The sequence below is a fragment of the Trichomycterus rosablanca genome, chromosome 8 (assembly GCF_030014385.1).
Source record: "Trichomycterus rosablanca isolate fTriRos1 chromosome 8, fTriRos1.hap1, whole genome shotgun sequence".
NCBI classification, from domain to species: Eukaryota; Metazoa; Chordata; class Actinopteri; order Siluriformes; family Trichomycteridae; genus Trichomycterus; species Trichomycterus rosablanca.
Genome location: NC_085995.1, coordinates 1,143,303 through 1,160,753, shown reverse-complemented (window position 1 = coordinate 1,160,753; position 17,451 = coordinate 1,143,303). Strand labels below are relative to the sequence as shown.

The window sequence follows — 17,451 nt, the reverse complement described above, 5'->3', positions numbered from 1 at the left end:
CGTCAGGGGTCACGGCAGCGTCCGAAGACGAGCTGCCGGCGTTTCATGTTTGACCGAATGAAAGGTTGCGGCGTGGATCAGTGGACGAGCCGCAGGCGCTCCCTTTATCCCCCGATATGAGAGAGGAGTCGCTGTGTGATGAAGAACGTTACTGGTGTAAAGGTTATTCCCTCCGGCGCCGCCAGAGAGTCGCTCTCATTAAATCCCTCGTCTCGTCTCTTTACTCCCAAATGTCACTTACACGCCCACCTCCAGGGGCGAGGCTCTCGGATTTGAGAACGTCTGACGTCCTTTTTTATCTTCTGGTTTCTCTTTGGTGACTTTTTGGCCAAAGAGAAACCAGAATCGCCGGCCCCAAGTTTCCGCTGTTGGACTCCTGAGCAAGGTCCTCTAAACCCCTGCTTTTGTGGTGGTTTGTCAACAAATATTACCACGGTCCAAGCGAGTGAGGGTTTAGGACCTTGGTTAGGTGCCCAACAACAAAAGCCAACCTCTTGGTGGGTCTAGAACCAGCAGCCCTCTGGTCAGTACCTTTACCACTGAGCTCCACTGAGCTCTAAAATGTACTGACAGGGATTAGAACATCTAAGGTAACATCCAGGGTCAATTTTTCCCCGCTGCTCTCTCTCTTTGGTCACTTTTTGGTCACCACCACCAAGTGTCCACTGTTGGTCTCCTGAGCAAGACCCTCTAAACCCCTGTCTCCATTGTGGTTGGTCAAAGCGAGTGAGGGATAAGGACCTTGATTAGGTGCCAACAACTAAAGGTAACTTCTTGATGGGTCTAGAACCAGCAACCTTCTGGTCGGTCGCTTTTTATGTGAAGAAGAATGTGAACAACTGACAATACATAGTCTTCGTTCAGTGGATAAAGTACTGAAACATTCATCGGAAGGTTGCTGGTTCAAGCCCCACCACCACCAAGTCTTTACTGTTGGACTCCTGAGCAGGGCACTCCTAACCCCTGTTTTCACTGTGGTCGGTCAACAACTATGTTCGCATACAATGCAAGCGAGTGAGGGTTAAGGAGCTTGGTTAGGTGCCCAACAACTAAAGGCAACTTCTTGATGGGTCTAGAACCAGCAACCTTCTTGTGGTCAGGATCTGTACCACTGAGCTACCGCTACTCTAAAATGGACCAAAAGTGATTAAAACGTCTAAGATAATGAACAAGGTCCTTTTTTCCCGCTTCGCTTTCTTTGGTCACTTTTTATGTGGAAAAGAATGTGGACACCTTCGTTCAGTGGATAACGTACTGAACCGTTTATCAGAAGGTCACTGGTTCAAGCCCCACCACTGCCAAGTTTCCACTGTTGGACTCCTGAGCAAGACCCTCTAAACCTCCTGCTTGTTTTGTGATTGGTCAACAAAGGAACAGAAATGTGAGCTTGTTGGACGTCCCGTTCCAACACTGAGACGTTTGTTTGCAGCCATAACTGCCTCCGCTCTCCTGGGAAAAGCTTTTCACAAGATTTTGGAGTGCGTCTGATGGATGGATGGAATTTGTGTTTGTGTAGAGGTCTAGAGGTGTAGAGTAGGGTCTCTGGAGTTCTGAACACCGTACTCATCAAACTTTTCTAGAACTGGGTGTGGCTAAAGCACCTGAATTTTATGATTGGCCTGTAGAGGGCAGTGGTGGCTTAGCAGTTCAGGTACTGGACTAGTAATCAGAAGGCTGGCGGTTCAAGCCCCACTCTGCCAAGTTGCCATTTTTCGGACCCCTGAGCATGGCCCTTAACCCTTAATTGCCGGAGTAGTGTTCTGTCACGATTGCGTCCACCACTTTTGATGATCTGCTTGGTGTTTATACTGGTTTGTAGGGATGGACTGCCACGATCGGCAGTGCAGACAGTGCAGCAGACAAAATCGGACTCTAGTCTGCTGGGTGGGAAAAGACGGGCGGGGTCTTGGACGCAGTGTAAGGACCCTGGTTAGTAGCCCGTACAGAAGTGGAGGAACGTGGAGATCAGCGTGTGACTCTCCCTGTGCGAGACCGACCTCATGCCTCAATCCACCGAAATACGGGCGAAAAAGAAGGGGTCAGAGGGAGGGCGTGTCAGGAGAATATACCCTCCTCATACACCATCGGGGTCTCCAGCAACAGCAGAGGAACTGGCTACGACTAAACTGGGAGAAAATGCAGAAGTAAAACAGGTTCTCTAATAGGTTTCTGTGTTCGAAACCCCCCACCGGCACTCTGGGGGGCTCTGAGTTGATGAGTCCTGTTAGTCACATGACCCTTATCGTACCCATCACACACACACACACACACACACACGGAGTGTCGCTCGGCGTGATTGCCTCAGATCCCTCCGTCATTGTCTCAGGCGTAATCAGCGCCGCGTGAACCTTAAATGTGACGCGTTTCCGAGCGCCGGAGAGAGAGCGGGAGCGCCGGAGAGAGAGCGCGAGAGCGGGCGAGTGTGCGCAAGTGAGAGAGAGATTTAGCGAGCGAGAGCGGCGCTTTATCACTGTAGCTGTCCTAATGTAATTGAATGTCACAGTGTTGGATGAGTTCAGTAAGGACGAGTGTGTGAGACGGCCAGAATATCATATTGTGTTTGAACAGCGCTCTGACATGCTATTTACCACGCCGCTACGTGCTTAGCGAACTAGCGGGGCGCGAACGCGGCACCTTTATTTTTTTCCTAGCTTGAAGTCATTTAGCATTCGGGTGAAGTCAAAAGTTTACATACACCTGTACACCGGTACAACACGTGCAATGCAGCAAAGAGTCCACATACATTTGGTCTCTCTGCCCAGATCAGTAGGAGTCGGTGGTGTCCACATATATTTGGTCTCTCTGCCCAGATCAGTAGGAGTCGGTGGTGTCCACATATATTTGGTCTCTCTGCCCAGATCAGTAAGAGCCGGTGGTGTCGAAATATATTTGGTCTCTCTGCCCAGATCAGTAGGAGTCGGTGGTGTCCACATACATTTGGTCTCTCTGCCCAGATCAGTAGGAGTCGGTGGTGTCCACATATATTTGGTCTCTCTGCCCAGATCAGTAAGAGCCGGTGGTGTCGAAATATATTTGGTCTCTCTGCCCAGATCAGTAGGAGTCGGTGGTGTCCACATACATTTGGCCTCTCTGCCCAGATCAGTAGGAGTCGGTGGTGTCCACATACATTTGGCCTCTCTGCCCGGATCAGTAGGAGCCGGTGGTGTCCACATATATTTGGTCTCTCTGCCCAGATCAGTAGGAGCCGGTGGTGTCCACATATATTTGGCCTCTCTGCCCAGATCAGTAGGAGTTGGTGGTGTCCACATATACAGTGTATCACAAAAGTGAGTACACCCCTCACATTTCTGCAGATATTTAAGTATATCTTTTCATGGGACAACACTGACAAAATGACACTTTGACACAATGAAAAGTAGTCTGTGTGCAGCTTATATAACAGTGTAAATTTATTCTTCCCTCAAAATAACTCAATATACAGCCATTAATGTCTAAACCACCGGCAACAAAAGTGAGTACACCCCTAAGAGACTACACCCCTAAATGTCCAAATTGAGCACTGCTTGTCATTTTCCCTCCAAAATGTAATGTGATTTGTTAGTGTTACTAGGTCTCAGGTGTGCATAGGGAGCAGGTGTGTTCAATTTAGTAGTACAGCTCTCACACTCTCTCATACTGGTCACTGAAAGTTCCAACATGGCACCTCATGGCAAAGAACTCTCTAAGGATCTTAAAAGACGAATTGTTGCGCTACATGAAGATGGCCAAGGCTACAAGAAGATTGCCAACACCCTAAAACTGAACTGCAGCACAGTGGCCAAGATCATCCAGCGTTTTAAAAGAGCAGGGTCCACTCAGAACAGACCTCGCATTGGTCGTCCAAAGAAGCTGAGTGCACGTGCTCAGCGTCACATCCAACTGCTGTCTTTGAAAGATAGGCGCAGGAGTGCTGTCAGCATTGCTGCAGAGATTGAAAAGGTAGGGGGTCAGCCTGTCAGTGCTCAGACCATACGCCGCACACTACATCAAATTGGTCTGCATGGCTGTCACCCCAGAAGGAAGCCTCTTCTGAAGTCTCTACACAAGAAAGCCCGCAAACAGTTGCTGAAGACATGTCAACAAAGGACATGGATTACTGGAACCATGTCCTATGGTCTGATGAGACCAAGATTAATTTGTTTGGTTCAGATGGTCTCAAGCATGTGTGGCGGCAATCAGGTGAGGAGTACAAAGATAAGTGTGTCATGCCTACAGTCAAGCATGGTGGTGGGAATGCCATGGTCTGGGGCTGCATGAGTGCAGCAGGTGTTGGGGAGTTACATTTCATTGAGGGACACATGAACTCCAATATGCACTGTGAAATACTGAAGCAGAGCATGACCCTTTCCCTCTGGAAACTGGGTCGCAGGGCAGTGTTCCAGCATGATAATGACCCCAAACACACCTCTAACACGACCACTGCTTTATTGAAGAGGCTGAGGGTAAAGGTGATGGACTGGCCAAGCATGTCTCCAGACCTAAACCCAATAGAACATCTTTGGGGCATCCTCAAGCGGAAGGTGGAGGAGCGCAAAGTCTCGAATATCCGCCAGCTCCGTGATGTCGTCATGGAGGAGTGGAAAAGCATTCCAGTGGCAACCTGTGAAGCTCTGGTAAACTCCATGCCCAGGAGAGTTAAGGCAGTTCTGGGAAATAATGGTGGCCACACAAAATATTGACACTTCAGGAACTTTCACTAAGGGGTGTACTCACTTTTGTTGCCGGTGGTTTAGACATTAATGGCTGTATATTGAGTTATTTTGAGGGAAGAATAAATTTACACTGTTATATAAGCTGCACACAGAGTACTTTTCATTGTGTCAAAGTGTCATTTTGTCAGTGTTGTCCCATGAAAAGATATACTTAAATATCTGCAGAAATGTGAGGGGTGTACTCACTTTTGTGATACACTGTATTTGTTCTCTCTGCCCGGATCAGTAGGAGTCGGTGGTGTCCACATACATTTGGTTTCTCTGCCTGGATCAGTAGGAGCCGGTGGTGTCCACATACATTTGGCCTCTCTGCCCGGATCAGTAGGAGTTGGTGTTGTCCACATACATTTGGCCTCTCTGCCCGGATCAGTAGGAGCCGGTGGTGTCCACATACCTTTGGCCTCTCTGCCCAGATCAGTAGGAGTCGGTGGTGTCCACATACATTTGGCCTCTCTGCCTGGATCAGTAGGAGTCGGTGGTGTCCACATACCTTTGGCCTCTCTGCCCGGATCAGTAGGAGCCGGTGGCGTCCACATACATGTGGATCGGTATGTCCGGCGTGTCCCGGGTGACCCGGTGCGCGGTGCCCCTGACGTCCTGCCCTGACTGTGAATGACGGGTTTTATCTTTCTGGACGTAAATACAAACACACTCGGGGGATGGGGGGGGGGGTTTGCCATGGAGACGCCGGGCACACGGTGTGCGGAGGGCGGTCGATTTGGTGGACTGATTTCTGCCGCCTTCGCCCTGAACTCCTACAACACAAGCTGGTGTGTGTGATTAAGTGTGTGTGTGTGTGTGTGTGTGTGTGTGTGTGTGTGTCGAGGTGCTCAGTGTGATATTGTGGGTTGATTCAATAAAATCTTGCTGACCACTTCTGTGTGTGTGTGTGTGAGTGTGAGTGTGAGTGTGAGTGTGTGTGTGTGTGTGTGAGTGTGAGTGTGAGTGTGTGTGTGTGTGTGAGAGAGAGAGTGTGAGTGTGAGTGTGTGTGAGAGAGAGAGTGTGAGTATGTGTGTGTGTGTGTGTGTGTGTGTGTGTTACTGGTCTATGTTTTCCTTTCACTCCATCAAGGGTAAAACTTTGTTTAGCTACTTCACACTGGTCAGGGCCGCAGTGGGTCCTGAGAATCACTGTCCGCAGGGCAGTTCTACACCCAGGACAGGGTGCCAGACCATAATAATCAGACTGATCTCGCTGAGTGGATCAGATGTGTGTGTTTGGGAAGGAACAATATGATCTGCTCACCACTGCCAACCGAAATGTTCTTGTAGTGACTGAAGTTCCAGATTCAAATCTGAGAGTTTGGACCCTCGGCCGTCACGCCGGTACGTAGACGCCTGACCGGTATGTAGAGGCCTGACCGATGATTAGTATTTTTTTCATGATATTATTAATATTTAATTATTACTGTTATTATTATTATTATTATAATAATTATTATTATTATTACTATTATATTATTATTATTATTTTTATAATTATTATTATAATAATAATAATAATTATTATTATTATTATAACTATAAATCTAAGCATGAGGTCTTAGTTTTTTTTATTAATATTTTTTTATAATATTATTAATTGTTAATATTTATTTTATAATAATATAAATATAATAATTATAAATAAATATTTTTTGATTACTATAAATCCCTGTCTCTGTGTGGTCCACATCCCCTCTCCTGGGTTTTTTATATTATTATTATTACATTATTATTATTATTATTACATGTTTTTAGATTATTATTATTATAACTATAAATCTGAGTATGAGGGTTCTTTGTGGGGTCCACACCCCCTCTCGTGGGTTTTTTATGATTAGTATTCTTTGATATTATTAATATTTAATTATTATTGTTATTATTATTATTAATATTTATTTTATATATTACTATTATTATTATTACTCACTCACTTTTTTAACCGCTTATCCCAGCTTTTCAATAGGAGCAAGGCACACAGTAACACCCTGGATGGGGCGCCAGTCCATTGCAGGGCAGACACACACACACACACACACACATACACACTCACCTACAGGGCAATTTAGTGTCTCCAATTTTGGACTGTGGGAGGAAACCGGAGCTCCCGGGGGAAACCCACACAGACACGGGGAGAATATGCAGACTCCACACAGAAAGGACCCGGACCGCCCCGCCTGGGGATCGAACCCAGGACCTTCTTGCTGTGAGGTGACAGTGCTACCCACCGAGCCACCGTGCTGCCCTATTATTATTATATTATATTTATTTTAAATATTTATATTATAATCATAAATCTGAGTACGAGGTCTCTGTGGGGTCCATACACCCTCTCCTGGTTTTTTTATGATATTATTATTATTTATTTTACATATTATTATTATTATATTATTATATTATATATAAAACTTTAAATCTATGAGTATGAGGTTTATGTGGGGTCCACACCTCCTCTCCTGAGTTTATTGTGATTAGTATTTTTTGATCATATTAATATTTCTTTATTTTTTTATTATATATAAATATATTATGACTTTAAATCTTAGTACAAGGTCTCTGGGGGGTCCACCCCCCCCCCCCCCTCTGATGTGTTTGTGTGGGTGCTCTGTACTGAAAGTCGTCCTTGTAGACGGAGATAAAAGCTCTGGTTGTGATTTAGTGAGGAACGAAGACGCTCAGTGAGAGATCCAGCTAATTGGCTCCTTCGTCAGAGCCGCGTCAGGAGACGGGAGCTTTTTTGACAGCTGAGGGCTGCGGGTTACACACACACACACACACACACACACACACACACATGGGCAAGCGAGAGCCATAAGAGAGGATGAAGAGGCAGCTGGATTCTCATTTAGTGTCGGGGAGGATCTGAGAAGTCGTGCTGAAGTCCTCAAGATGAAACAGCTTCTGAAAATCCATCACACTCCATAACGTCCAGCCGTCTTCATCTGCGTCGCCCTGCATCTGCATCTGCGCTCTTACTCAGCGTTACATCAGTACCAGAGCGTCTACAACATTTCAGACCCCCGAGGGTGTGTGTGTGTGTGTGATACTACATCTTAATATACAGGGGTGACAAATTAAAGGAAAAATAAAAGAGGCTTCTGGAGAACATTCTGGACCTGCACTGGCGGCGTGGAGACCACACATGATGCCGTCTAACACGTTCCAACATATGAACGATGAGCTGGTAACTGTGCTGACCATCAGTATGTGATTTACACCATTTTTATCCTCATCAAACCCAGTGAAAGAGGGTTTGTCATCCTGGAGAAGACCACTCTAGTCATTTTATGAGCAAACATCCTTCGTTCTAAGGGGGCGAGTGAACCCAAACCATTGTTACACTGAGCTAAGAGCATGATAGCAATATACTGTAGATTCAGAAAGTATTCACACCCTGTGAGTTTTACCAACAGAAGCTTCTCATGAGAGTTTGAAGTGTGTCTGTGTGTGGGAATTTGTGCCCGTTTCATCCCGGAGCTGGTGAGTGGTGCTGAGGTCAGGGCTCTGTGCAGGACGCTGAAGCTTTTAGTTTTTAAATCAAGCTTTTCTTCATGACTTTATAGATCTTGCACAGCAAAATAAATAAATGAATAAATAAATAGATACATAAACGGTGGTGGGTCTTGAACCAGTAACCTTCTGATTGCAAAAAATGGGCATGGTGCCCTCTGTGTGTGTGTGTGTGTGCACTTGTCATGTCCATCACGCAGAATCCCGGCGGGGTTTGCTCAGCGTGAGGTCGATAAGTCGGAGGTTTGTGTTATTTGTTCGCGTCCCCTCTCTGGCTGGTGTGTATTCATATGGTAAACACACTCTCACAGATGAAGGGAAATATTCTGCTCTCCTCCCCGAGATAATAAAGCTGCACCACGCTCGCACTAAACCCTGACAGCAATTTACTTTCTATTATTTATTTATTTATTTTTTTTTTACTTTGCATCCGCTCGCCACAAATGAGCCGGATTCATCTGCTCCACTTCAGGAATCAACACGACGCCGTTTGATTTGATTTGAAATCTGATACACGTCTCATTATTATCTATAATATATATTTTCTGGTGTTCTTTTTGATGTTCCATTCCTCACACTGAGTCTCACACCGCACGTCATTCAGGCGTCTGATGAGTGTCACAACTTGCGGGACTTAATGTGGTTCAGTAGCTGCTTTTCTGTTCTGGCTATCTCGTAAACTCGCTCAGTGATGAATAATAATAATAATAATAATAATAATAATAATAATAATAATAATAATAATAATAATAATAATAATAAAAAAATACAAATAATAATAATAATAATAATAATAATAACAATAACAATAATAATAATAATTATAATAGTAAAAATAAAAATAAAAATAAAAGTAATAATAATCATGTAATAATAATAATAATAATAAAAATAATAATAATAATAATAATGGTGAATAATAATAATAATAAAAATAATGGTAAATCAGAAGAAAAATCAGAAGTGACATAACTTGCGTAACGTAATGGGGTTCAGAAGCTGCTTTTCTGTTCTGGCTCTCTCGTACACTCGCTCAGTGGTCATCATCTTCCTCTGTGAGGACACACTGGTTCCCAAAATCCTGAACGTGCCATCTGTCCTCTTTCTTCACGTCCACATGTGGCTACCGGCCAGACCGAGGCTCTCATCAGTCGTAGCTTGGTGATGGTGCTAATTGATCATCACCGACATGCTTGTTACCGCTCTTGACCTCAATGTACCACCAGTCCTGAATCCTTCATCAAATCCTTGTAGCACCTCACGCTCAGGTGTCCAAATACTTTAGACCATGTAGTGTAACTGCTCTGTCAGTAAGAGGAAGCGAGAAAGAACCGGCCGCTACGCTCTCGTCTCGCTAGATTAGCTTCTTCTTATCTCAGCGCTCATCTCCATCAGGATAAAAATCCAACACTTCATTAGTCTGATGTCCCGCGAGTAAGCGAGCCGCCGGCGTTCACGCCGCGCTTTCGGGACGTCCCGGTCCACGGGGGGGCTGTGTTTCAACGATGGGTTCGGTTTACCTGGTGCATCTTTAACGTAGCGCGTTTCCGGATGTTGTAGCGGAAGGATGAAACGTAAAAAACGTCTAGTGAGCTTCAATTCAATAATGAAAGCAGGAAAGAATTACGTTCTCGGAATCCAGATCCTTTTGGATCAGGACTTGGATGTCTGACTGTTACTGATGGGAGCTGTGATGGTCCGGGTCATCAGGTGGCACAGAGATAAATTCCCAAGTGGTGCTATCACCCGGTCGGACGTCTACATACAGACACGATAATCTGTGTCTGAGGGAGGAATGTCTGAGGCCCCACGAAGGATTTTTCTCTCAATTTAGTCATAGCCAGTTCCTCTTCCTCTGCTAGAGACCCCGATGGTGTACGAGCAGGGTATCTTCTCCTGACATGCCCTCCCTCCACCAACCCCTTCTTATTCGCCCATACTTCGCCAGTCCTGTGCATGGAGAGTCATGCATGATGTCCATGTTCCTCCACTTCTGTACAGGCACCTCGGGCTACTAATTAGATTAAACTAATCTTTATGCGCCGTTGAAGACCAAGCCCACTTCTTAGTCCCGTCTTAGTCCCCACACAGCAGACTAACGGCCGATTTTGTCTGCTTTAGGCACTAGGGGGCGCCCAGCCGACCGGTAGCAGAGCTGAGATTCGGAGAATCTCCATCATCCAACCTGGAACAGAATCACTGTCTCAATCGTTTCCCTCCTCCTCTTTTAACCCCCCACCTCCACCATCCCGCCCCCCTCTGATCCGTTTCCCGGCGGATAAGAGGCGCTCAGGACCTCCGTGCTTGAAGAGCATCCTTATCTCTAGAACGATGGACTTGTTAGCGTAGAAGAAAGGAGCAGAACATGTCTGGAATGAAAGAGCGCCGCTCCAGAAATACCGCCCGTCCTCTGGAGATCCTTACGAGCGCCGCCCGGCCTGACAGGCCCCGAGCGAACCTGTTTAGCACATCATTAGAGGCGAGTCGCTGGCGGGATGAAGACGTCTCGTACCGCGAGACTCCCGGTCCTGCTCGCCGGCGATAATGATCTCTCATTAGGGCGAGGTGAAGCCTCCGATCTGGCCTTTAGTGAGCCGACACCCGTAACAAGACCATTACTCAGAGGGAACGGAAACCTGGGGGCACAAACTGGACCCCTGATCGGTCCTGGCTGTCTGGACGGCCAAAAGTATTTGGACACCTGACCGTGAGCTTGTCGGACGTCCCGTTAGAATGACCTCTGTGTGATCTTTTCAGCTAGAACAACAGTACGTCTGTGGGAATTTGTGCTCATTCAGTTAAACAGTGACTGCACTTGTATGGCTTTTCTTCACGTCTTTATGCTGGAACAAAGACGGACCTTCCCTAAACTGTTGATGCCTGAAGTCTGAAGCACATATTTCCCTTTATTACTGTTGTGGCTGAAACAAGGGCAGTCTTAGCCTAGCTGGTAATCAGAAGGTTGCTGGTTCAAGCCCCACCACTGCCCGGTTGTCACTGTTGGGCCCTTCAGCAAGGCCCTTAACCCTCGACTTGTTTTCGGGACTGAGATTTGATCTTATAAGCGATCACTGGTGGCTATGCTGCTCCCGTAGTTAGGCGTCGCCCTATCACAGTGGACCTTGATGCAGTTTTTACCTCGGATGTTCTTCCTGAGCGACCGACCAACTTGTATGAACCTGAGGGGACGCGTGTTATTTACGACCCTCTTCGGTCAGGAGAGAAGCCCTGCAGCAGTAGAGGTGACATCATCAGGGAAGTGGATACGACTAAATTAAGAAGAAAATGGGAGAAATTTTAATAATTAATTTGTATTTGCTTGTGTGCCAGTGAAAAGGTGTGGGTGAGAGTGTGAAAATAAATAAAATAAATACAAACATAAATAAACTAAATAAATAATTAATTAATTAAAATAAATAATTTAATTAATTAAATAAATAAATAAAATATATAAATTATTTAACTTATATATTAATTAATAATAATAAAAAGTAATTAATTAATTAATTAAAATAAATACCTGTATTTAAATTAATTAAATAAATAAATAAAATACATAAATGACTTAATAAATAAATAAACACCTATTTTATTTTTATTTGCTGGCAGTGACATGGCAGAAAATAAATAGATAAAAATAAATGAATAAAATAAATGAATAAGTATGAAAACATAAATTAATTAAATGCAAATTATAAATAAATAAATAAATAAGTAAATAAATAAATACATAAATTAATTAAATAAAAATAATAAATACATAAATACATACATTAATGAAATAAAAAATAATAAAAAACATACATACATACATACATTAATTAAATAAAAATTATAAATAAATAAATAAAAGTCTGTTTTATTTTTTCAGTGAATAATTTTATTTATTATTTATTTAACTACAGTTTCTTTAAACCGAGCTTTTCTTCATGTCTACACAGAGCAACAGGAAAGATCCTTCCCTAAACTGTTGCAGCAAAGTCAGAAGCATATTTCCTTTATAAGATTGATATATTACACCTGTTAGCGACTGTAGTGGCTAAAGCGCACTGGCAAGTCCACCTACTAACGGCTACATTAGCCATTCACATCCAAAACCCAGATCCCCGGATCTCAGCCGTACTGGGCTGGCACCTCACCGCTGCACTGCACCACCCACCAAAACCTGGCGTGGTAGCAGAATCATACTGTTGGAGTCGAGTGGATTTTTGTAACAGGGAGGAAAAACCTCCTGCTGGTGAAGGATGGTTAAAGCGATAATTAGTGACGTCGCCGGAGGGGAACTGGGAGGGAAACAGTTCCATCTTGTTGGCGTTTTTTGTACTCAGGAGTCACATCAGAGTGAGGAAGGAGTGAAACGTTCCCTCGGAGGGCGAGGATTCACCCCTAATGATGACCTGCTCGAACAGCCACTCAATCCAGAACTCCAGGAGGACGCCAGGGGCTCAGGAGTTCGAACCCGAAACGCGGTGGTGGTGGTGGTGGTGAGCCACCCACACACACACTGGTTTTGGGATTGCCAGTAGTGTTTTGGGTGGCAGGTCACCTGACGTCTGCATGTGTGGAAGGAACGCATCCATGAGCCAAAACATTAGGACCACCCACCAAGTTCACTGTATGGCCAAATGGCCAAAAGTATTTGGACACCTGACCATGAGCTTGCTGTTGTTTGACAGGAATGAAACTTAAAGGCTACAAATTCCCACAGACACACTCCAAAAGATTAGGTGAGCCTCCCCAGAGGATTCCAGATTAACGTCCATTATATTAACGTCCAGTTACGCACACTATATGGACAAAAGTATTGGGACGCCTGTTCTAATGACTGAATTCACGTGTTTCAGCCACAACAGGTGTAATAAACCAATAATGTAAATGAAATATGCCTCTGACTTTGCAGCAACAGTTTAGGGAAGGTCATTACTTGTTGCTCTGTGAAGCTATGAAGAAAATCTTGTTTTAAAGAAACTATTATTCACTGAAAAAATAAAATAGACTTTTATTTATTTATTTATTTATTTAATTCATGTATTTATTTATTTGGTTATTTATTTATTTTATTTTATTTAGTAATTTATTTAAGTATTTATTTATTATTTATTTATTTATTTTTATTTAATTCATTCATGTATTTATGTATTTATGTATTTATTTATTATTAATTTATTTATTTAATTAATGTATTTATTATTTATTTATTTCATTTATGTTTGTATTTATTTTATTTATTTTCCCACCCCCACCCACACCTTTTCACTGCCAGACAAGCAAATAGAAATTATTCATTTAAAAATAATTCCTCCCAATTTAGTCGTATCCAGTTCCCTGATGGTATTTCTCCTCTACTGCTGCAGAGCTCCACACCTGACCGAGGAGGGTCGTGACTAACACGCATCCCCTCAGGTTCATGTTGTTTTGTTTGTTTATGAGGATTTTAACGTCATGTTTTACACTTCGGTTACATTCATGACAGGAACGGTAGTTACTCATTACACAAGATTCATCAGTTCACAAGGTTATATCGAACACAGTCATGGACAATTTAGTTTCTTCAATTCACCTCACTTGCATGTCTTTGGACTGTGGGAGGAAACCGGAGTAAACCCACGCAGACACGGGGAGAACATGCAAACTCCACACAGAAAGGACCTGGACCGCCCCACCTGGGGATCGAACCCAGGACCTTCTTGCTATGGGGCGACAGTGCTACCCACTTAGCCACTGTGCTGCCCTCAGGTTCATGTAACGGCATGCAGCATCTGTGTGTGTGTGAGCCCAGCTACATCTAAAAGCGTGTGTGTGTGTATGTGTGTGTGTGGTGTCAGTCACTGAGCACTGAAGCCAGTGACTCATAAACACTGTCATTTCATTAAAACCTAATTAAATGCAGCTCATCAGCTGCTGCTGTGATTATGAGCCGACCAGGGAAACATGTGTGTGTGGTGTGTGTGTGTGTGTGTGTGTGTGTGTGTGGTGTGTGTGTGTGTGATGTGTACGCGTCTGTGTGTGTGTGTTTCAGTATTAGCTTATATTAGCCAAGTGTGTTTATTCATTCCATCACTGTTATTATTATTCAGTCCTTCACATCATGTAGATGCCTGATCCTGGTCTGGGGTGTGGTGGGCCCCGGAGCCCATCCTAAAAACACAAGCATGATGTAGACAGACTCACTCGTCTGGGTTCGGGTCCATTAGCGAGCACCACAGACAGACAGTGAGCACCTGAAAGCGTGTGATGTCACTACACTATCATCTCTTTGTGATGGTTGCCTGCACAGACGGGTCAGCTTTCTCCAGCAGGCTAGCCTCCTAGCATACACTGGGCGACTTATCAGAACACATTTACGTCATGTGACTACTGGCTGCAGTATCTGATGCTCTATTTCCCAAAGGCCAATTCACCTGCTGGCATGTGATTGCTATGTAACTGAGAGTAGAGCTAGCGCCAATCATGCCTGCTGTGCCACCGTGCCACCCACTTACAGCTAAAAAAAATAACAAAACCAGAAAACAAACCTGCCGTAGCGCATGATCAGGGTGTTGCACATCAGCAGGGGTTCCGGGAGACCTGGGTTTGTTCTCCGCCTCCGACCCCCCGCTGTGACGAGTCCTGAAGTGATCCCACGGCGTCTATTTATTTTCTGCACACGAGCCGCTATCGAGGCAGCATACCGATACGAAACCACGAAGCACGAAGCTCCTACCTGAAGATTTTCTCCATTTCCATGCAAATTAAACTCTGATTGCGCTGATCTGGAGGCTGGAGAGGAGCAGTTCTCATCACTCCAAACACTCCGTCATCAAAAGTATTTGGACGCCTGACCGACAGACGTCTGATTTAAAAAACAATCTGTATTAAGATCACAGACTGACCCCGGTAAGATCCTTACAGCTGGAACAACAGCCGCTCGTCTAACAAGAGATCATCAGCACCCAACCATACAAATGCTGTCCTCTTCTGACTCAACAGGCACAAATTCCCACACACAGACACACTTCATAGTCTTGTGAGAAGCTCCTCAGAAGAGTATTTGTTGTTCCAGCTGTAAAGATCACACAGAGAGTCAGTCTAGTTTAGGAAATGGGACATCCAACAAGCTCACAGTCTGGCGTCCGAATACTTTTGGCTGTATAGAGTATGATCGGGTCCTGCAGGTCATTTCTCTTTTAAGTCACCATGCTTTTGTCTCAGCGACACCCTGGCAGGTTCATTTGTAAAATCCTAAAATAGAACAGGGGGAAAAAATCCTGCACTGTACAAAAAGTCCTTGGCCCAATATTTACTGTACAGTACAGAAACCTGTATTAAAGTAAATGTAAATATAAATATAAATATAAATATAAATAATAATAATAATAACAATAAATATAATAATAATAATAAAAATAATAATAATAAGTATAATAATAATAATAAAAATATAATAATAATAAATATAATACTAAACATTTATTATTTTTATTATTATTATTATATTATTATAATTATAAAACAATAATAGTTCTAATAATAATAATAGTAAATGTAATAATAATAATAATAATAAATGTAACAGTAATTATAATAATACCAGTGTTATTATATCAATAACAATAAAAATAATAATAATTAATAATAAATAAATAAAATGAATAATAATAATGATAATAATAATAATAATAATAATAATAATAATAATAATAATAATAATGATAATAATAATAATAATAATAATTAAAACAAGACTATTTTAAAAACTACAGTATAAAAACAATCATATCTGGGTGCTCGGGTGGCACAGCTGTAATATAAGCTAGTCCTCTACCACTGAGATTCAGGGTTCAAATCCCCAGTGGTGCTATCAGCCCGTCAGAAATACAGACATGATCGGTCGAGGTTTCGTGATCCGATGGATCATCACCCAGTAAACCGTGACCCTGACCAGGGTAAAGCGCTGGTAAAACATGACTTAGTAAGGAGTGTGTACAGTGTGGATGTGTGTTAGTGATGGGTGAGATGGAGCTTTTATTTATTTATTTATTTATTTATTTATTATTTGGGAGTGTTTGAGGATTTTGGGGGTGAATAAGAGGCGTGAATAACAGACAGCTGTGGGAGGCAGACAGGCATGGAGAACTAAAGCTCGTCTGAACAGAGTAAACAGAAGAGCGCTCGCTACACCGCCGCCACTGAATCCTTTCAGCCTATCTGAAAGAGAGAGGTGGATGATGGGAAAACGCCGCGCCGGCTCGCTTTAGTTCCCTCGCTCACATGAAAACGCCGCTGACCTTGGAGACGTGTTTGATAAATGGATGCGGCATTAATGGTGTAGTGAAAAATTCATACCAACATTTCTGTTTTATACCCGCGTGTGTGTGTGTGAGAGTGTGTGTGTAGTGTGTGTGTGTGAGAGTGTGTGTGTAGTGTGTGTGTGTGAGAGTGTGTGTGTAGTGTGTGTCTGTAAGAGTGTGTGTGTAAGAGAGTGTGTGCTTAAGAGTGTGTGTGTGTCTGTGTGTGTGTCTGTGTGTGTGTGTCTGTGTGTGTGTGTAAGAGTGTGTGTGTGTAAGAGTGTGTATGTGTGTGTGTGTGTGTAAGAGAGTGTGTGCTTAAGAATGTGTGTGTGTCTGTGTGTGTGTTTGTGTGTGTAAGAGTGTGTGTGTGTCTGTGTGTGTGTCTGTGTGTGTGTGTCTGTAAGAGTGTGTGTGTAAGAGTGTGTCTGTATGTGTGTGTGTGTAAGAGAGTGTGTGTGTATGTGTGTCTGGGTGTGTCTGTGTGTAGGTGTGTGTGTGTGTGTCTGTATGTGTGTGTGTGTGTGTGTAAGAGTGTGTGTGTGTCTGTGTGTGTGTCTGTGTGTGTGTGTGTCTGTGTGTGTGTGTGTGTGTGTGTGTGTCTGTATGTGTGTGTTTGCTTTTCATGAGCTTTGGTGACACACTGGCACACCTAGTAGAGTGAGTGTTGCACCACCCCAGAGTCCCGGGGACCCTTGTTTACTCCTTACCCTTCATGCTCTTTGGCATGTTCTCACAAAAACAGTCCTTGTTTGTTTTAAGAGGTTTTGTTCAGAGGTTTTGTGGGTCCGGTCGCTGGTCCTTTACAGGGTAGTATCACGTAGCTTCAGTTAACTTGACTGCATGTTTTTGGACTGGGAGGAAACCGGAGCACCCGCAGGAAACCCACGTAGACTCAGACACAAGGAGAACATGCAAATTCCACACAGTAAGAACCCAGACCCTTTGGGAATCTGGTATAAAGAATACTGGATGTCTGC

At 43.6% G+C, this 17,451-nt stretch overlaps 1 protein-coding gene across 1 annotated transcript in view; it reads left to right on the top strand.

The window, feature by feature from the left end:
• ntrk3a (neurotrophic tyrosine kinase, receptor, type 3a) overlaps positions 1 to 17,451 on the top strand; it is a 110,771-nt gene that overhangs the window by 33,877 nt on the left and 59,443 nt on the right. The gene's annotated exons all lie outside the window — the stretch shown is intronic.